This window comes from Rissa tridactyla, chromosome 2, assembly GCF_028500815.1.
Source record: "Rissa tridactyla isolate bRisTri1 chromosome 2, bRisTri1.patW.cur.20221130, whole genome shotgun sequence".
Classification (NCBI taxonomy): Eukaryota; Metazoa; Chordata; class Aves; order Charadriiformes; family Laridae; genus Rissa; species Rissa tridactyla.
In genome coordinates this window covers 161,200,910-161,222,930 of record NC_071467.1, presented here as the reverse complement: position 1 = coordinate 161,222,930, position 22,021 = coordinate 161,200,910, and the positions used below count along the sequence as shown (strand labels likewise).

General features: G+C 47.1%; 1 long non-coding RNA gene across 3 annotated transcripts; it reads left to right on the top strand.

Annotated features, from left to right (window-relative positions):
• The first annotated feature begins 1,073 nt into the window (after positions 1-1,073).
• On the top strand, positions 1,074-15,209 carry LOC128905681 (uncharacterized). 3 transcript variants are annotated; one of them, XR_008464939.1, is made up of 3 exons: positions 1,074-1,259; positions 8,902-9,044; positions 11,256-15,209. It is a non-coding gene; the product is annotated as an uncharacterized LOC128905681 (long non-coding RNA). The 3 variants fall into 3 exon arrangements; XR_008464940.1 differs by having other exon boundaries at positions 9,133-15,209; XR_008464941.1 differs by having other exon boundaries at positions 8,902-12,588; positions 13,533-15,209.
• Positions 15,210-22,021: the final 6,812 nt, after the last annotated feature.

Below are 22,021 nucleotides of genomic sequence, written 5' to 3'. Positions count from 1 at the left end.
TTTTGGGAATAGCGACGAGCGGAGGTAGCAAGTGCTACGAGCAGGCAGTGCTGGCAAGAAGTGCCCTTACAAGCGGTGTTTTCAACAGCTTTTTCCCGTTTCCAGTTATCATTAGAGCTGCACGGCTCAGACCCTTTTTAAATAATTATACTCCCCAGTTAAAAAGCCCTCCCGTGCTAAAATAAATTCTAGCTGAGATGGGTTTATGCTTTGCAGCCTCATATGACACTCAATCTTTCTCGCGTGACTGTTGGAACAAGTCAAATTCATGTATTTTGATACCCCGCACGTGATAAAGATACTTGGATCACTTAAGCCGGTACAAAACTGCAGTCCTCGCATGTCATTTATCTTAAAATCCTATTGTAGCTCTCGTGAAATGTAATTTCTTCAGTGAATGGAAATTTATACTGACAGAGGTGTTATAAAACATGGAAAATATGGGGGGAAGGGGACCCAGCGTTTCCTTTATCTAGTCAAGTATTCACTAACGGCGATTTATTTTTCAGCGCGGCGTCGGTTGGTTGCAGGTTACGGAGCTCTGGTGCAGTTGAAGGGACCCGTTTCCAGTCGTCTTCAGCAAAACTTGCATTATCTGCAACAGGTGAGCACTGTGTCCAGTTGTGGGCTCCCCAGTTCAAGAGGGACAGGGAACTGCTGGAGAGGGGACAGCAAAGGGCTACCGAGATGATGAGGGGACTGGAACATCTCTCTTATGAAGAAAGGCTGAGGGATTTGGGTCTTTTTAGTCTGGAAAAAAGACAGCTGAGGGGGGACCTTATCAACACTTACAAATACTGAAAGGGTGGGTGTCAGGAGGATGGGGCCAGGCTCTTTTCAGTGGTGCTCGGGGACAGGACAAGAGGTAACGGGCACAAACTTGAGCATAGGAAGTTCCACCTGAACATGAGGAGGAACTTCTCTCCTGTGAGGGTGGCAGAGCCCTGGCACAGGCTGCCCAGAGAGGTGGTGGAGTCTCCGTCTCTGGAGACATTCCAAACCCGCCTGGAGGCGTTCCTGTGCCACCTGCTCTGGGTGACCCTGCTCTGGCAGGGGCTTGGACTAGATGATCTCCAGAGGTCCCTTCCAACCCTATGATTCTATGATTCTGTAAGGTGTGTGCTGCGGCCCCAAGACACAAACTGGCTCACAGGCTGCAGTTCCCACACCGGTTCCTAAAGCTGCTCGTAGGAAATCGCTCAGCCTAAAGAAACCCCTGGCATCCCCAGCCTCTAACCTTCCCGCTTCAAAATGCCTGGGTAAGAAAAAACAAAACCAAACAATTTATATTCATAACCTTGAGTAAATAAATTGTCACTTTAACTACGCATTTTATTGTAATTAAGTGCTTCCCAGTAATAACCAACCCACACTATGAAGCGGTTTCTTAATATAACGGTAAGCGAAGTTCTGGGTTGTGAGCCGAATTAGGGAAGCTTTTAAAAGCACAGACCAATTAATACAGCAGGGCGGTGTTGCACGGGTCTTAACATGTGGAGAGCGTGGTGGTTTTGCTGAAGAACTTTATCCTTATTTTCAAGAAATCCCATTGCCGTGCGGTGGGTGTCTCACCTGCAGAATTTCCCGGTGGGATTTATACCCAGTATTAGCCTGACTCTGCTCCCGGTGGCTTTCCCTGACTCGGAAGGGAACAGAGCCCAGGCAAATTTAAACCTTCCCCGGCTTTCTAAGGGCTCGCCGCTGTCACTTCTCCATAACGCAGCTACAATTAACCTTGCTGGAATTTCTCTATTTGAAGCAGCTTTAAATTAGAGCCTGAACTTCCAGACGTGGATGCAGATGGTCTTTGCTACTGGCTGTACGAGCCCTTGGGTTTTTTGCGCTAAAAAAGCCCACCCACGTTGACAAATTTGCCCTTTGCGGTCTGGCTTCAGCGCGGCCGGTAAAAATAGCGGGTGATATGGCAGACAGAATGGGCCCTAAACTGTCCGAAGGTATTTTTTGGTAGCTTTTCTTAGCTCCAGACTAAAGAGCAAAGCATCAGATGTTGACAGATAGGGGGGAATATACCAGGCAAAGGGATCCGTTACCGAGATGCCGTAAACCCGCAGTTTTGTCGTCCTCCAGAATTTCAACTCTTCCCTTGTTTTCCGGTTGTATTTTGATTAAGGTGTAAATCCCAGCAACCGGCACGTGTCGCTCAGTGTCAGAGCCGCATGCCAAAGCTTTGTTCAGGTTGGATCTTTAGCGTCGTTTTACTCGTCCGTGAATTTTGTTCGGACTTCTGGGGCGCAGCTCATTATTTTTACCGCTGTAACCAGCAGAGCTGTCGTATAATTATTTCCCTTTAAATCCGGGAGAACTTCTCAGGCCTATGGGGCGGGAAACTTAATTGCAAGAAGGGTCCAGAGGATGCTCGGTGCTGGACGGCAGCTGTACCGTTAGCGTGTTACCTCCCCCGGCCAAAAAAAAAAAAGTAAGGGAGAATCCAGGCTCTAATCCATGCCCCCAAGTCATGCCAGCTCGCCGGGAACCAAAGCACGCCCACGCTCGAGTTGGAGACTTCTGTGCTCAGACAAGGAGGATTACGGCCATCATATGACTAATTCTGCAATGACGGTATATGCTTAATTGGTAAAGGACTGCATTTTCTATCTTTTTTTAACCCAGGACATAGCGTCAAAGGTCTGCCTGATGCTTGAGGTTCCTTTCAGGTATTTTCTTCATTGAGGTTCACTGTACTTAAGGTTACTGTGGCCACCGGCTTTGTCTTATGCCCTTGAGCGCTACTGCGCTTTTTAGTGACGAGAAACCAGCATTCAGATTCCCCGGAAACACCAATCTGTGCTGCTCTCTCCGCTCACACAGGGATTTCCCTGAACCTCTGGTACAAAAGCTCCGGCTGTTGCAAAAGCTGGTGGCCAGGAGTCAGGAAAAGCAGAGTAAGCGGGCTGGGGTGACGACTCACAGACATTCATTTTAATGTCCTGCTTTCAAGCTCTCTGCCTCAGTGTCCCTGTGAAATACAACTACAGTCATTTCACTATCGGTGGTGCTTAGCTCCTAAAAAAAAAAAAATTAAGTATCTCTCTAACTTCCAAGAGTGCATGTTGCAGCAAGTTGAAGTCAATGCATCTTAAATTTGGTGGAAGGAAGATGTTTCTACCAGCCGATGGTACTTTAACCGTTCGAACAGATTACCAACTGCCACGGCAGCAAAATCCCTTCTGCTTGAAATGTTTGAGACTGCCTCGATGCCTGTCAGGAAAATGTGCTCCCAAATTGGTGGTAGCAGCACTGGAATCGCTTCTTGGTGACAATCCTGTGACTGTGACAGCCTCCAGTAACGGGAGTCTATTAATCTCTTGCTCTGTGCCCATAAAACATTCTGTCCTCCTTGCGTTAAAAGCTGAAGGTAAATAAATACAGGTCCCATCAGCAGATCATTTTGCGTGCGTAGTTCAACAAGGGGAAGGGCAGGGTCCTGCATCTAGAGAGGAATAACCAGTACAGGTTAGGAGCTGACCTGCTGGAAAGCAGCTCTGCAGAGGGGGATCTGTGAGTCCTGGTGGACAACAAGTTGCCCATGAGGCAGCAACGTGCCCTTGTGGCCAAGAAGGCCGATGGTCTCCTGGGGTGCATTAAAAAGAGTGTGGCCAGCAGGTCAAGGGAGGTCATCCTCCCCCTCTACTCTGCCCTGGTGAGGCCACATCTGGAGCACTGTGTCCAGTTCTGGGCTCCCCGGTTCAAGGCAGACAGGGAACTGCTGGAGAGAGTCCGGTGGCGGCTATGAAGATGATCAGGGGACTGGAGCACCTCTCTGATGGGGAAAGGCTGAGAGACCTGGGGCTGTTTAGCCTGGAGAAGAGAAGACTGAGAGGGGATCTCATCAATGCTCATCAATATCTAAAGGGTGGATGTCAAGAGGATGGGGCCAGACTCTTTCCACTGGTGCCCAGCAGCAGGACAAGGGGCAACAGGCACAAACTGGAACACAAGAAACTCCATCTCAACACGAGGAGGAACTTCTTTCCTGTGAGGGTGGCAGAGCCCGGGCACAGGCTGCCCAGAGAGGTGGTGGGGTCTCCGTCTCTGGAGACATTCCAAACCCGCCTGGAGGCATTCCTGTGCCACCTGCTCTGGGTGACCCTGCTCTGGCAGGGGGTTGGAGGAGATGATCTCCGAAGGTCCCATCCAACCCCTGCCATTCTGTGATTCTGTGTTATCCACAAAACCTCTATGTGAGATGGACAAGCAGAAGGGCAGAAGAAAATGGTCCCACCCTGGAGGTGAGGCTAGCCAGGGGACAGAGCTGAGAGCTGGGGGCTCAGGAGCTGATGAGTCACCCTGGTCGTCCTGCTTTGCTTTGTGTGACAGCCGGCATTACTGGCACCGGCTGGGGGTGGCAGGCAAAGGGCAAGGTGTTAAAACCTGCTCTGTGCTTGGAGCGTGTTCGGACCAGGTTGGGGCAGCCTTAAGTGCCGCACTCTTTTGGGTGGCTGCCAGCAGATCCCCTGGGGTTTTGCAACACCTAAAAAAGAGTCGGGGAATACAACAGCCCTTAAATCTACGGAGTGAGAACAGCATGTTCAGTCACTGCCCTTAGACTCTTTCCTAACCCTATCCATTTAAGTTACCATCCTCCAAAAGAAGATGGTAGGTATTTACCCACGTTGTCTTCAGCTGTTGATGTTTTACCTGCAAATGCAACGCAGGTGTTTTAAAGTGCATATGGTGGCTACAGCAGCCCAGAGCCAAGGCTTGTCATCTCTCCAGCTCCGTCGCCTTCCTCTCTCCCTCCCCAAGGTGTTTGGTTGGCAGAAGAACGTCTTTCAAATTCCAATTTTTTATTTAAAAAGCTAGACTCGGGGGTTTTAAACCGGTTGCGATTGAGCTTTAACAACAGGAAGGTTCGTGCGGAGGTGCCGCGTCTCTCTCTGAAATGGCTCAGCCTGAGAAAAGCATCTGTATCCCTCCTGCAGCCAGCTGGACCGCGCTGGAGGGTTTGCTTTCGCTGCTCTTACCTGTGGCCTCGTGCCTTCCGACACGCTCAAGGCATGTGTGGAAGGACCAGTAAAATACGTCCTGTATTTTTAGAGTTTGTCCCAGATTATTGGCCTTTGTCCCAGATTTCAGTGGTTAGGGTATAAGAATGCCCAGTGAGGCTGAATGCTTCCTGCATTGCTCTCAGGAAGGCTTTAATCAGGAAAAATACCCTTTCAAAGAAGGCAAATAATTAAGTTTTTGTGGCAAATACTCTACTGCCATTAGCAGGAGGTGATAAACACTCAAGACCACAGCATAAATAGAGCGGGGCAGATGCACTAAGCTTTGAAGTGCAATATTATTGTGTTACGTGGGATTGAGTAATGAATTGGGCATCACTAGCCAGGTAGTTTTCCTTTTGTGTTTATTGGGACCAGAGTTTGTTTTTACACCGTAAAGTGTTTTTCCCTGCTGCTCACCGTGGGGAAGAGCTGGTACAAATTGCCTGGAGGAAACTCATCCCACATTCTGGCAGCTGGCAATGTGCAACCGGGGAGCTAGTGTTGGAAGGGATCTCCAGGTGTCATCCAGTCCATCTTCCTTCCTTTGGCAGTGTTTATTCGACCTGTATCATAGAATGTGTTGGGTTGGAAGGGACCTTTAAGGATCATCTAGTCGACCCCCCCCCCGCAATGAGCAGGGACATCTTCAACTAGATCAGGTTGCTCAGAGCCCCGTCCAACCTGACCTGGAACGTTTGCAGGGATGGGGCATCTACCACCTCTCTGGGCAACCTGTTCCAGTGTCTCACCACCCTCATCGTAAAAAAATTTCTTCGTTATATCTGGGCGGAAACTACTCTTTTTTACTTTAAAACTGTTACCACTTGCCCTACTGCTCCAGGCCCTTGGACCTCATGACATTCACCATAGCCACCACATAGTCCTAGACTCCACCATCTCTGGCATGCGCTCCTCAGCTTTGGGGGACTTCTCTCTTTTCAGCCCTCCCAGTTACACTGCAGGTCTTTGCGATGCGATCCCTTTTGGGTTCATTCAAGCAATTTCTGGGCTTCATGGGCTTCCACCTTGGTCTTACCTCTTTACCCTTCTGCTTCTTGCCTAGCTGCCCTAATGCCCTTCGTCAGACTGTTTGCTTAGCTTCTTAGCATGGGACATACCACATGTCATAAAAAGTACAAAGTATAAAAACTATTCTGTTAAGAATCCAGCCACTGGTCCATCAGTTTTGTAGAGAGACAGGAGTGACACATTGCCAATACGGATGCAGGTCCCGCAACGCTCGGTCATGCCAGTGAGAGGAACCTGCTTTCCTTCCCAGAGCTCCCCGGCGTTCAACTCTTGGACATTTTGGCATATTATCAGTGATAAATGTATTCGCAAATGAGAGCAGCCAGCCCTGCAGGCTGCTGTGCCAGGGTATTGTGGGTTCCTGGCATGGGCAGTGTCTTTCCATGGATTTCAGAAGAACGAGACAGAAATATTTTTGTAGCCAGCCTCAAGTTTTTATCTATTTGTAGGTGTCTTTGTGTCCTCTAAATTGGGATTAGATCCTTTGGCAGGAAGACCGCACTTCATGTCTTGACTTTCCTGGCTCTGTATCCACCCAGCCGTCTCTTGCTCACTGATCTTGTCCCTTTTATTTTTGCCACCAAATGCCACTCGTGTGTGTTGAGAAGCGGGAACTGTCAGCAGGGAAATTATCAATAATCCAGCAAGCACACAATCTGTTTCCCATTTCTCGTGGCCTATCCGTGCTGTGGGATAGCGCCCAGACCCTTAATTATTCACCTACCGTAGGTTTAACTCGTTGCAAGTGACTGCTAACACCAGATTTAAAAATAATTCAATAATAATGGAGGGAGAAGAGAGATTTTTAAAAAATACCAAGCACGGCGTGGGACAAGGATGAGAAAGGTGAAGGACATATGACAGAGGCACTGGTTGGCGGTATTCCGGTAGCCTGGGTTCCAGCTCAAGCTTCTGCAGGATCTCTGATAGGCTTTGCTTTACTTATCTCTTAAGTCCTGATCAGAACGGGAGCAACGGGCTTTATCCACAGAAGTAATTAAAATGTTGCACTCCCTGGCAGGGGAGTTAAAATCAATTTCTCAAATACAAGATGAGGAGCAATGGGCCAGGCTGCTGCCGTGCGGAAAAAAATGCGGGGCTGTGATGCTTGGGAGCACAGCAGAAAGCCAGCCCCGCAAAAACCCGGCAGTCCTCCCGGGCTGCCTGTTCAGAGGGGCACATCGCAGAAGGCATGGGACGATCTTTCCATTCAGCTTGGCAGTGGCAGGGTCTTGGCTCGAGAACAGTTTCCACACCTCGGGAAAGATACGGCTCAGCTGGGAAAAGCCCAAAGAGGTGCAAAAAGAGTGATTGGAGGTGGAGAAAACCTGCCTTTGAGGAAAGGCTGAGAGAGAGAAGTGTGTGGTCTGAAGAGGGGACCAAGCTGGGACAAAACGAGTTGCCAAATACTTGCAAGGATGATGCAAAAGAGAAGCGGCACAACCTGTCCTTGTACCTTCTGCAAGTAGGGCCAGGAATGGGCTTCAGCTCCAGCAGGAAAGACGTAAGGAAAAGACCAGGAAAAACTTCCCAGTGCTATGGATAGCTCAGCACACAGGGATATTCCCACAGGCTGTTGTGGAATTGTCACTGCAGGAAGGCGTTAGGGAAAGATCTTGCAGGGATGGCCCGAGGTATTGTTGCTTGTACCAGGGGGGCTCTTAGAAGGCTTTATCCAGCTTTCTTTTCCTCTTTCCTCCAGTTGCCACTGAAATCATTGGAATTCAGCACTTCAGCGTTTGGGAAGACCTGCCACAATAGCAATCCCCTGTTTGCAATCAAGGAGATTGCAAGAGCGCTCCCCTGCATACTTAGCTGGTCGGCAGCTCCTGGGATTGTAGGGGTGCAGAAACAAGATAGAAATAAGTGTGCCGTAACTGCAGAAGCCGGTTGTTCTAGAGCATTAAAAATCCAGCCTTTCTTTGATAAGGAAACGCTGCACATGAGCGGAGTTTTTCCGTGGGAAATACTGCAAAGCAACCGCAGTTCTGTGCAGCGTTAGAGAGGCACAAAGGAAATGTCGTTAGAAGCCCCTGACAGTGATCTGTTTTACAGGGAATAGGAGCGATTTGTGAGCTCTCGGAAAAATAGAGAGCATCTCTCTTCTGCCCCTGTCCTCACTGTCTGCCACGTCTCTAGGACAGATTTCTTGAGAGAAGGGTCTGTGCCTTCTCGCTCGGTTAGCTCTTACACCTCACGTTTTATTTGCTAGGAGACTTGAACGATGAGCAGCAAACGCTCTTGTTCCTATTTTAAACACACGGAAACTGCAGTACGGAGAAATAAAATGACTTGCTCAGGGTCACAGAGCAATTTTGTGGCAGGGCCAGGACCAGAACCCAGCTCCCCTGCTCCCAAACCCGCGTGCCAGCCTTCAGCTCTTCAATGACCCTTAATTTTAATCACCTTCCAAAGAAGTCTGTTGGCCTCTTCCAGTTGACTTCCATGGGAGTAATGCCAGGTATCAAATGAAGTCGGTGGGAATATCAATGCAAAAGAAGCCAATATTAGATGCAAAGAAAGAACTGATGGAAGGGAAAAAATAGATTTTACCAAAAAAAAAAGGAATAAGTTCTAGCGCCGCTTCCATAATATCATTCCCCCTTTAATTTGTGCCTGGTCAAAATTAAAAAAAAATAGATTGCTAATATTAATAGATGAAATGAATCTTGAATTTTATAATAGTGGAGGAAATGAAAGGACCAAAGTAATATTGTGTTGTTAACTGAGATTTTAATAATGATTCTGTCCTCAGTTGGTGCATTTATTCCACAGAAAGTAAATCATTAATGAAGAGCGGGGGGAAAACAGTTTTATGGTGATGAATTTTTGAAAGAAAAGTTTAATTTTGCTTAACTTCTAGAAACTCTGAAATATGCCTGGAGCTCTAAAACTAAAAGATAAACACTTCAAAAACAGTCCACAAAGATGGGATTTAGCCAAGTGACTAACACTGCCTGGGGTAGGATGGAGCAATGTCCGTGGCTCCTCTCCAAGAGAGCTGAGGTAAGTGGAAGAGGTAGGTTAGAGATGTTGGTTTTGATGGAGGAAGGAAGGTTTGAAGGTTTACTGTTGGTTGGTTGGATTCTCATAGGTATATCTGGAGGGCGGTAAGGACATCATCCTCACCCTAAACCAAGGGAGACCTAACTGGGCTCATCCTACGGTTTCTGGGGACTTTTTCAGGATCTGCTTCCCCCATGTCCTCTGCAGGGGGTGGGTGGACTCAAACCACTCTCAGCGCTGTGAGGGTGTTTGACTTCCCAGGTGAAGAAAGAGCCCACCAATGCTAGCGTGTCCAGTGGTGCCTCTTGACCTACCCACCACTATCTTCAATGGACACCTCTGTGGAGTCCCAAAAAAAAGGGCTCCCTGGAGCAGCATCCTGTTTCACACCAAGTCCCCTGGCTCGAAATGTTGAGCGTAGGGATCATCATGGTCTCACAGCGGTGGAGAAGAAAAGCATCTCTGTAGCTGGGATTTGATGGCTAAGAAAAGGCAAATATGGAACATACGTTCCTGCCTGTGCATGAAAGAGATGGGGGAAAAGACAGAATTCTCCTGATTCCTTAACGAGTACAGCACTAAATTTGCAAATTAAATGACATTTTTGTATTTAAATTATCAAATCAATAAAGAGATGTAAACATTAAGCAACGTTATACGAGAGCCTGGAGTGTCACCACAAAAATTAAGACTGTGTAATTAAAAGTACAATGCAATTTATTTTTATATCGTTCTTCATTCAAATCAACAAATCTTATTACTTACCCAAAAAATGAAAAGCAGGCTGCAAACTAATTCGAAAGATTAAGACAAAGTGGCTATTGAAAAACCTACGTTTCTTGGTCCCTTATATCTGGCAGCAGTCATGATTTAATATTTTAACTGCTATAATAGGTTATACTGCTGAAGAAGAGTGCATTAATTACTATGGGAAACCTAAAAAAAAAAAAAAATCTAATTAAGAAGAATAAAATCATTCTTATTGACTGGGAAAAATAAAACTATGGAAAGGGAAATGAAGGATGAAAAAACTGAAGACCCGCCAATATTAATAAATGTGGTCTGCTCAGCGTAGAAAACACACCTCTGCACTTGCTGGGGGGAGTGTAGATTTGAATCTGGCTGGAGATCGCGGTTTGCTGTGGCTAAAGCTCTTCTCCAGCATCTCACCCACTGGAAGCACCTTCTAATTAGCTGCAGCACAGGGAGTTGAGTTGGCTCTAAATTCAGCTCGACATGTCCATGTCCATGCAGAGCCGGCCCCACTGGCTGCGTCTGAAACACCAGGCCAAGAGCACGTGATTGCCCTGCATCTCTGGATGTAGTACGAGGGAACGAAATAATTATCTTCATAGTTCCCATCCTTCCTAAAAAGGCACAGAGGACATGTGTAAGAAAGCAGCCCTGTGGCCCAAACCATGCAATACGTCATTCCTGGGGACACGGTCGGGATGAATTGCCATGGGCAGATGCAGATCTACCTTTCAATTAGCCACAGACCTTTAAAATAATTTAAAAGGAACCTTTCCATGTGAAATACCCACCCACCTTGTTTGCCCAGACCCAGCTAAGGTCATCTTTTGACTTCATCCCCAAGTACCCTCCATAAGGGAGCACCTGTCCTCCACATCGCGTGCCTTCACGGGATCCTCAGGGACGCAGGGCTGCTTTGGGAGCAGGTGCATCTTCCATCGGCCAGAAACGGCGGCCAAAAATGTTCGGAGGCGTTTGACTATCTTTTCCAGATGTGAAACTAGACGGGACCCTGTGTGCTTTTGTCATCGCCGGGGCTGGATTCTGGGGCTGTGATTTTGAGCTTTCATCCCAGTTTGGAATAAGAGGGTGTTTATTTCATGATCTTGCGCATTCTTGTGACGGGAAAACTCATTTTCTGCCCAGCTTTACCGCCCTCATTCCTAAAGATCCCACTGATGTCGAAATGTCTATGGATGTTAAAAACAAGGGAGAGGATGCCATAGGGTCAACAGCTACACTAAGTGTTTAAACAAATACAAGCAGTTTAATTACTTCAGCTGATTTTGGTAGTATTAATGCCTTTTCAAGCCAGAAGTTATCCTTTGATCACTTATATTTACTCCACATATAAAATAGACTACAGCGGTTTGGCCGGTTATCTTGTACATCATCCAGTAACTCGTACATCATTAATATCTCCAAATATGAAAAATTAGTGGTATAAATTTTGCACAGCCCTTCCAGCGTTACAAATCTTCATCAAAGGCAAGAGGAATTGTCTGAGGAATAAGGACTTCAGGATTCAATGAGTGCATACTGTGCCAGAGAGGAAGAAACTAAGCGAAATCTTTGCAACAAACGGTGCTATTACGGATACGTGCTGGCACAGAAAGCCAGCAAAAGGGCACGGCAGCACCTCGGCTGTATTTCGGCGGTGTTACTGACGCCCAGAGTTGCGCGGCTTTTTGCTCAAAGGTAAGCACCTTCTCCTTTCCCGCCTTCACCTGTAGAAAACAAGGTTCCAAAGCAGCAAGCATAGGCAGGGGTTGTTCAAAGGGTTTGTGATTGACCGGGGGTTATTTTGCAGCACAGAAACATCCGAGCAGTAATGCCTTTTGATTAGCAAAGAATTTTTATGTTGAACCTTGCAAAACACGCAAGGATTACTCATGAAGAGTATCACATAGACCACGTGTAAGTATCTACCCAAGGATTGCAAAAACAGCCTTTAGTTATAAAACATAGAAATAAGCAAAGATTAAATTCGCCCTTTGAGGGAAAGACAGAAAGGGTTTTTCATGTGGTAGCGCCTGAAGGCCGTTGTACTGGGACATGCCATACTGTACATGCTCTACTAATCCAGGATCCAAAGACGGGAGAACTTTGTATAGTCTAGCCCGAGCTCCTGCGCAACCAGACCCCCAGGGCTGATGCAATCCCGAGGCGCAGCTCACGTACGCGATTTTGAGTCGTGTCTGGGACTGGGGACACACGGGAGGGCCTGGGGCTGTGGGCTCTTGGTCAGGGGTGGGACGTTTCAGCTACCTGAAGGTGGGAGTACCACCCTGCTCTGGCATCCCTCCGCCCAGCCGTAACCCTCTTTGCGCTGCAGGATGCGGGGCTGGATGCACCAGCAGGTGACCGCATCAGGGCAGGGGGAGGTCGTGAGGGTGGTGGTGGGATTAGACTCCCCTCATTTCAGATATTTACAGAGTAGATTTCTAAATGCGAGCTGTCGCACTGGGCTTTCCAGGCAGCAAGAAGAAATAAGTGTTTTTATTATGCAATTCATCCGCTCTGTTTTAACCATCTACTTTAGGAAGAGATGAATCACCGTAGACTCCATCGACTGTATTGACTGGCTCTCCATTGACTAGCAGGGGAGCCACGGGTGACTACCTCAAGTGCAGATTTCTGCTTTAGTTGGGTGAATCTACCGAGAGCTTCGCGCCCATGGTGTAAGACTTGGCTGCTCTGAGCAGCTCAGACTGTGGCATTTCAGTCGATAACTTCTGCAGTGAGCACAGTATTTTGGGGGAAGCGACACCCGTCAGGAGGAGTTTGCAATGTAAGTAGACAAAAGAAACGGCGAGTGGGAGGCAGGTGCCCTGTGATTAGTAGGAAATAGAGTCTATGCCTCCTGCTCCTGCACCACGTCCCTCCAACCCTGCATCTCTTACAGCAGGTCTCCATGTCTTCACAGAGAGATTAGTTCGGGTATGAAATAATCATTCTGGTGGTTAGGTCGTGATGATTGCTGTCATCCCTCTCCCTCCAAACTGAAGGGGTCCTGCTGAAGTCACATCTCATCCCCCTCTGGCTGTTGCTGCTCTATCCTCAGCGCATCAGCCGCTTCTGAGAAAGTCTTGGGTCACCAGGCAAGAAACTGGCTGGGTCATCAAGAAAGTGTACGCTTGGAAGAGAGAAACAACCCACGTCAGTCTGTAGGAGCGTATGCCATTAAAAGCAAAAACCAGCCTACACGTGTAAGAGCGGCAGCCTCTACAGTGTGGTGTACGTCCACACACTTAGCCCGTTGTTTCAGGAACTCCGTCTCCCTTCGGCTGTGATCGCTCTCGACTGTTTGCAGTCTGTGCGCAGTGACGTGCGTGGAATATTACTATGAAAATGTGCATTCTTGTTAATAGGTGTAGTTTAGGATGATTGTTAGCAGAGCATAAGGCCTTATTGATTGAAAGTGGCATATGGCAAGGATGTATAATGATTCACTTTGGCTGCTAGTTTGAAATCCTATTCACGGGCAAAAAAAAAAAAGCCCCACCACTCTCCTTTGCAGTCAGGCTTCATTCTTTCTGCAGCGTGTTTTTTCAAACCGGGCCTTTTTGCAAGTGATCCGTAGGAGAGATTTCCTGCTCTCCTGGGTGTGTGCTCAAAGCTCTTTTCAGTCCTGCAAGGGCAGGTCACAGGAACAAAAGCTGAAGTTATCATACGCCTCCCTTTGAGGGAAAGGTTGGTCGCCTTGCAGCTCTCTCCTCTAAAACTCTTTTTCAGGGCATTTAGTGTTTATGAAAGGTGGTGGACTTGAAAACCTGATGCACGGTAAATGCCAGGGAGGGGGACAGCCTGAGCGGTGCCCGTTTTCCAGCAGCACACCTCGGTGCCCGGTGGGAGAGCGCGCGCGAATCCCCACCTGCGGCAACAGCCTCGTGGAAACGGTTTTGACATTTTTACCAATTGCATTTTCAAAAGAGGAAGCTGCCAAGGCTCCGGCGAGCTGCACTAAAGGTGAGCACTTCTCTGGATCCAGCTCCTCTTCACCAGGGGGGAAAAAATGCCTGTTCCTACATGGCATCAACAAATACAGAGTAATTAACCTGAGGTAAAATCCCAGTGAAAGCAAAGCAGCTAAAGTATTAATATATGTGAACTGACAGAGATAAGCCCTAAGGACCTCAGCCATCTTCCGTGTGTGTTAGCAGGTCCAAGTGAAGCTCGGGTTGTCTCACCTGGTTTGCCACGTGTAGACTGACACGGTAAGCACAGACCTTGTGGCTGGGTAGAGGTGGCACTTTGTGACCCCCGAATACCCCCCGCTGCCACGTCACTGGCGCTTCGGAGGGATGTGTTGAACCTCAAGAGAGGGTTCCTAAAGGACTGCAGCTCAGAGTGACCCTGCCCCGGTGCTTGATAGCAAACACGGCTGCAAGTGATGCTGCTACTGACCCCCGCACCCGCTGCCGGGAGGGCACTGCGGGGAAGGGTTTTGCTAGGTTGGCTGAATAGTGGAGAAAAAGGTGATCCCAGCAACCCCTCAGAGCTATCTTGCAACCTCCACCATACAGGGAAAACCGGGTCCTAACCCACCAGGTGATCAACTTATCCAGGGGGCTAACTGGTGGAGGGAAAAAGCATTGTCTCTGCCCATTCCTATAGCCCTGCAGACCTCCCTGACCTTTAGCTGTCTCATTTAATAGCGTGATGTTTGGTGATATCTGGATACTTTTCTTGGCAGCGGCACCACGAACGATCCAAATGGCGTTCCTCTCACTACTGGAGGTACAGCCCTTGTGTTTCCCCACCAGCAAATAAAAGAGCGGAGCCTTCGTATATGTCTCTTCTGGGAACTGGTGCTTTCTAGGAATTGCTTACAAAGAATTAAGTAACCCAGTTGATTGTCATCCAGAAGCCCTGGGCTTGCTACATGATCTTGCACGATTCTTTTTTCCAGGGAGATGCTTCTTCAAGACCGTCGCGAGGATTTGCCTGTGGTAGGCAAAACAGGGCTCCCTTGAATAAAATAACTCTGAACAAGCGAATAAACTGAGTGCCTTTCATTATACCTGTCACCAGTTTATTTACTCCATGGCCTCTTTCTGCCATAAAAGTCTTGAGTGATTTCAGCATACTAAAACATCTGCACTCATTTTCAGAAAATAACAACAACTGCCAATGTATGAACTCACTATTTTCTCAGAACGCCTATTGTTCAGTGTCCGGCCCTTATTGTTTCTCATCTCCTGTGAGTGGTTTACAATGAAATCCACTTTATTTACAGTGGAAGGCAAAATATGTCGGAGCAAGACAATCGACTATAAGCCTTCAGTCAATAACAGCTTATTTTTGTGCATGCTAAAACGTAGACATTTCTTGCGTTCATTGAAATCGGTGGCAAAATTCCCATTTGGAGGTGTCTGTTGACTCCCGTGCCAGGTCCGAGGCGCCTGCTAAGCGTAAGCTGGTGCGCCTTACCATACACCTTCTAAAACTGGATCCAGCGTGCACAGACTATCTTTTGATGGGCTCCGTGAGCCATCCTGCAGCGAGCGCTCGCAATTTAAGGCCTTGTATCAGGACAATACTTTAGCATCGCTCAACTGGTTTGCTGATTAGGAACCTTTGTAAGAGATTGAGCTGTTGACAGGTGAATCATCTCTGTCCCACAGCGTCTCAGTCTTTACTCTTGGTTTGTGGCCAACATCAACTCCCACTGAAGGCCTTTCTTATATAGTTTTCCCGTGAATGCTTTACATGGGGTCATCACATCTCCCAGATAAACACTGAAAAGCTGAAGCCTGCTATTAAGCTTCTTAAAACATTAGAAAGACAATCATTTTGACAGAATAGATGTTAATCACACTTATATAAAAGCTTTTCATCTTCAAAGCATTTAACCAACATTAATTACACGTAATTGGCTTTTCCACATACGTCATGAAAAATGCACCTTTCATGTCACTCGTCGCTGCTATCTTACCCAGGATTACTGAGGGAAAGCTGTGCCTCTTCAGTGCAGCACGGCTTCCTGAAGCCACCTGAGGCCTCATCTTGCAAATCACAAAGGGCAACATTTAAAACAGTCGCACAGAGTATAGACACCTCGGCTGCGCTGAGAGATCTGTGGAAAAAATAATGCCATCCCACTTGGGTGCCTGCAAAGTTTGTAAGTGTCTCCATTTCCCTGGCAAAAGCTTCCGAGGAGACTCTTTGAAGTTTTGCAGTTCCCCGTGCCAGGGGATGTCCCCGTGTTCGCTAAGACCCTCCAGGTCCCATACCCGCACTCTGGTGTCCACAAGCACTGCTGCTTGCCCCTAATGCCCAGGATGCCCTAGCCAGAAGGTGTTCTCTGGACTCCAGCAGCACTGCATTTGAAAGGGTAAAGTGAAAAGAGAAGGGATTTTTTTTTCCATAGTAACTTCATCTTCAAGCACTTACCCAAGAAGTTGAAAACTTGGGTCTGTTTCCTTCCTCTGAGGAGGTCTGAAACCCTCATCTGCCACCACCCTGTCATACTTTTCTTGCGTGACCTTTTCATTGAAACAACTGCTACATTCAGCCACAAGCAACTTGAAAAAGTTAAGATTTTTATTCCAATTTACAACATGTGTGAGACCAAAAATAAAAGATTTCTTGCCCAGTGAACTGTCAGGATTCAGCTAGGAAATACGAGTTCCACGTGTCCTTGGAAGAGCTGGCTAGTGTTCAGGTTCCCTAGTGCTCAGGGCTGAAAGGAAAGGATTTTGGAAGCATTAGTCACCAAAAAAATAAATTCTACCAGAGAGGATAAATCAAGAACATTTCTAAGAGAAGAAAGAAGATATTCTATACAGGGACTAGATCACAGGGAACGTTTCCTGGAGATGTGCACTAGGTGGAGGATGAAGTTCACAACAGGTAAGAAACCAGACCCATGCATTATCTGTGATCAACAGCACCACCCAGGTCAGAACCGTAGGACCTTTCCTATCAATCAGAGATCGGTGAAAGTCCTGGTAGGTGTCTTCACTGTTTGGCTGCCTTTCAGAAGGTGATACTGAAGGTGGTATTATGCTTGTTTTCATATGGAATGCGGCGCCATTTACAAGGTGATTATCCCTGTTCATATGGGTAGCTAATAGAGCTAAAAAACGTGCTGTTAGTTCAATGGCTCATAAATGGGTGAAAGCTCCGCCTGACGTTCCTGCATGGTGTTGAAGTAAATAAAGGTGCTTTCTCCAAAGCCCAGGATTTTCTTAACTTTTATTCTTAACCCTCAACTTTTATTCAGAACCTGAGATGGCTACAAAGGCCAGAGACTGAGTTTCCCGTGGAGATGTTTGGGTCTGGGATGATAAGTTGCAAACCTCTTGAACTGTCTTGCATGTTGAAAGACTCTCCATCCTTCATTAGTATGCATTAGAGAGGGGGAGACCTGCGTGGTACAGTCAAGATGAGCAGAAAAAACACTCCTGCTGTGTCAAAGGAGCCCAGGGACCTAACCCCAAATTGCAGGCAGGCAGATTTTTAGAAAAGCATTTAAGTGACGATTTCCAGTGCAAGCCATAATTGTGCTCATAAATCAAGAAGATCCTTTAAAAATCCCACACAGTGTCACCTGCCCTCAGTAGCTGGAGTGGCTGTTTATTTTGCAGACATCTTCACAATTTCATTCTCAAGATTATAATTCAGTTACTGGTAACACAGTTCTGTCATCCTACTCCTACCCTTGAAGTTAAGTAAATGGTTAAGTGCTTTATTGGTTCGGAGCTAGAAGACTCTCCACCTTGCAGGATTGAGCCCTGTAATCTATTTGTATTTCCTTTTCAACTTCTGCAAGTAACCCCAAACAGGCTGGGAACACTAAGTGCAAAGTTACGGGAGATGACTGTGGCAATTTCTGAATGACAAGAGCATTTAAAAGAAATGTCAAGAGTCTGTGGGCTGCAAGCTTTTATGTTTCAAGGAGAAACAAGAAGAAAGGAGGGACAATAAATCAAACGCAACAGCTTAGCGTGCTCCATCTCTGAGAGTTAACCTCTTGAAAGCCATGTCCCCGACACGGCGCGGGCCACACTCCTTTGATCGGGTCCATTATTTTCTGCAAAGCGATGGAAACAGCAGGGTGGGTTCCTCCATGCATGCCCAGGGGCCACATTACGCTTTGCTTGACATGTGCTATGCATTTATGGGTTAACATCAAACATGAGCTGATTTATAATTTTTAATCAAAAAAGGATTATACCCTAATAAATCCTAATAATGTATTCTGTCTGGAGGTTATGTGATGTAGTCATATAATATACTGGTAGCTTTGCTCTCCTGTGCCTGGAAGATGGGGAAAAGTTTTTTCACTTGTCAGTAAGCTGCTCCTTGGAAATGCTCAAATGCATCAAGACCCTGTAAGCACCATGATACAAATGGTCATCCTCTTGGATGGAGCCTTTCCTGCTATCACAGGTTTTGAAGCACCGAGACCAAAGTACCGTGTATCTCCTCCTCTCTCACTTTCAAAGGCCAAGTAATGCTGGTTAAGGGCTAGTTATTGGTAGTTAACTAGTGGAATCTAAGCATTAAACATATCAAACACATCATCGATGATAGTCAGAGCCCAAAGGAGCCCTCAACAGCAAACTGCTAGAGGCTAAGCGCTAGTTTGTAAGGGCCCATCATTTTCTGAAGGTAAAAAATTATGACCACACAAAGGAAGACTTAACCCTCGCTATTGGTTTTCCTGGATTTTGGTTCTCCCACCCAGATAGACAGGTATTATCATGGGGAATCTGCAAATTAGCCAGACCTGCCAGTTATCAAAGGGGATTTCTGAGCCTTCTGTTCCCAAAGAATTATCATCTTCCCTCCAATCCATACTCTGCCTCCCAGCAAAAGGCTGTCCTGTAAGAACATTTACTTCCCAGGAGACCTAATTAACATTACAAGCCTAATAGAGGCTAAGTGTAAAGAATTTTTAAAAAGTTCTTTGACTGCAGTGCCATTTTTAAAGCTTCTCTTCCCTACTCTTTCTTTGCACGCAATAGCTAAAAGACCACAGTGGGGATGTGGTAGGGGTCAAGAGGTCCAAGGTATTTTCAAGCTAGTTTTAGCTATCTTGCTGTTGCCTCCTCCTTCCCTGCTGTTTCCACCCATCTGGGTTTTTTTAGCCTCCTTCTATGGTTACCTTCTAGCCAGGGATGTTCTCTTTGTATGTATACATGTGCACAGCATGATGAGGCTCAATGGATGGTCGATGAGCAAGACCTCAAGCACCACCTCGAGACCTTTCTCCTAGTCTTGCCGCATCTTTACTACTACTGGAGAAGAATGTGGATGGGAGCCTGACCCAAGCCATAACAATCTCAAAAGGAGTTTGGACCTTCACCCTCAGCAAGTTTGCCGATGACACCAGGCTGCGTGGCACGGTCGACACACTGGAGGGAAGGGATACCATCCAGAGGGACTTTGACAGGCTTGAGAGGTGGGCCTGTGATAACCTCATAAAGATCAACCAGGCCAAATGCAAGGTCCTGCACCTGGGTCAGGGCAATCCCAGGCACAAATACAGCTTGGGCGGAGAATGGCTCGAGAGCACCCCTGAGGAGAAGGACTTGGGGGTGCTGGTGGATGAGAAGCTCAACATGAGCAGGCAATGCGTGCTTGCAGCCCAGAAAGCCAACCACATCCTGGGCTGCATCAAAAGAAGCGTGGCCAGCAGGGCGAGGGAGCGGATTCTGCCCCTCTGCTCTGCTCCCATGAGACCCCACCTGGAGTACTGTGTCCAGCTGTGGAGTCCTCACCACAAGAAGGACATGGACTTGTTGGAATGGGTCCAGTGGAGGGCCATGAAGATGATCAGAGGGCTGGAGCACCTCTGCTGTGAGGACAGGCTGAGAGAGTTGGGGTTGTTCAGCCTGGAGAAGAGAAGGCGCCAGGGAGACCTTATAGTGGCCTTCCAGTACCTAAAGGGGGCCTACAGGAAGGATGGGAAGGGACTCTTTATCAGGGAGTGTTATGGTAGGGCATGGCATAATGGCTTCAAACTGAAAGAGGGTAGATTTAGGTTGGATATCAGGAAGAAATTCTTTACTGTGAGGGTGGTGAGACACTGGCACATGTTGCCCAGGGAGGTTGTGGATGCCCCATGCCTGGAGGTGTTCAAGGCCAGGCTGGATGGGGCTTTGAGCAGCCTGGTCTAGTGGGAGGTGTCCCTGCCCATGGCAGGGGCTTGGAACAAGATCATCTTTAAGGTCCCTTCCAACCTGAACCATTCTGTGATTCTGTGCAGCTATTCCTTTATGCGCTCATTTACCAATTAAGGAAAGATTTCCAAACTAATCAGACAGAGAACTCTTTCAGGATCAACCGAGTCTACGTCAGTAGAATTGTTCTCACTCAGGTGTCGAGAGTGTGGAGAGGGCATTTTTTCAGAGGTGATCCACTTACAACTCTCTGGTTTGGAATTTTTTTTCAGGAGAGCTATGATCTTGAAGATGTATACCTGGAAAAGGCAACTCTTTGGGCTTTTTTCCACTAGGCCACAGTTAAAAGCCCCAGTTTCTGCAGTGCTGGGGTAAAACAAGCCTGGGCTGACAGACCGCAGTTGAAATCTTTTGTAATACTAACAGTGCTTTGCAATAGGTCTTGGACGTGGAAATTCATACACTTTTGTTTTAATCCATTGCTTTTCAAAGCATCGTGAAGTACTGCTCCTTCCACCAGTGTTTGGGGAAAGAGGGCACGCAAAGAGTGTCTTCTCTCTCTCCCTGCCTCAGAGGGAACGGTTGCTTTTAATTTTTATCGTACTAGCGCTGACTGTATTGCTATAATAAAAGCATCTGCCCAGTATTTCCAAACTCCTCTTTGGGGAAATAATAGCTGTGCTTTCACAGTCTCATTGAAATTCAGGATGAAAAGGGGTGTCTGTCTCCCCACCTAGGCCCAGACGCCCTCACCATTTCTTTCCTTCCACAGTTCGAAAACATCTTCTGCTCTTCATTTCTCAACTTGTCAGAGTATTAAGGCTCTGGTATAAAAGCAGTGAATGCAGCCAGCACGCTGTTCCGAACAGCCCGGTGAGCCAACCAGGCTGTTCACAGAAGACGTTAGATCCGAACGCATTTCCTGGGAGAGAGGGATAACTGTGCGAACAAACAAACGCTCAGCCAACTTCTTGAAAGAGAAAGTTTTCTGAAACCAGAGCGAGATTTATACAAAACCCTGCCAAAAAAAACAGATTTCCAACAACAGGGCTTGTTGGACCTGACAGAACCCACCCCAAATTTCCTCCAATTAAAAAATTGCTGTAATTAAAAAGTTAAAAAAATAAAAAAAAATTAAAATCCCAGTTGTAAGCAAAGTCCAGGTACAAAACAAAGAAATAAGAAGCAGAGAAATGTGCCCGATCCAGACGAAGCTCTACAAACCTCACTCACCGCAGTCATTCCCCTTCACCGGCAGCTTTCCGGTATGAATAAATTGGAGTTTGGAGCACGGGTAATTCACGTATTCGCGTCAGCTTTTAATTCTTCTTAGCTCTTAGCCTAACTCGACCCTAACCCTGATCCAAAAGAATGGATGTTTCGAATGGATGCATTCAACAGGCAGCTTCCTAATCTCCTTCTTTCCCTCCAGCCAGTCTTTGCTGGAGCTGCAGCATCAGACTGTGACCTTAACAGGAAGTATGATAAGTCTATCTATTACAACCACAGCCTTTGCCAAACCTGGAGGCTTTCAAGCCTAAAATGGTGAGCTGCCACAGTTTGGATTAAAGACACCAAAGGCTGTCTGGATGGAGCTGCGATAGATCTTTTCTCAGAGAATGAGATAGCAAGAGAATCATGCAACACACACCTATGGCTTCTAACACCCGGCTTCCTGCTCCAGCCTCTTCGAGGCATTGCGCAGCCGGTGTTTCGGGGAGCTGAAGTTCTAAGGTGCCAAAGGATTGCTGCCATCCTGGTTGGTGAGATACAGTGACTCGGGGATTTCTCCCGGAGGCTGGTTCTGCACCCGTTGGTGTCCCTGGCAAAAGCCTCCACAATATTTAATGCTGCAGTTTTAGGTTCATAATCAAAATCTGCGACCGTGTTGCAGATCTTGAGGAGTGTATATATATCTGGTTTTATAAAGGCAAAACACCCATCGAGGACTTATTTAATTGCATGTAAGCCCTGATCTTTGCAGCTCCAATTTTCTAAAATCTGTTCAGCTTTTATTGCCTTAAACCATCTGAGGCTACAGAATTGTCCCCGGTTTTTTAAAGCCCTGATTTTTCAGTCGTGTGTTAGAGC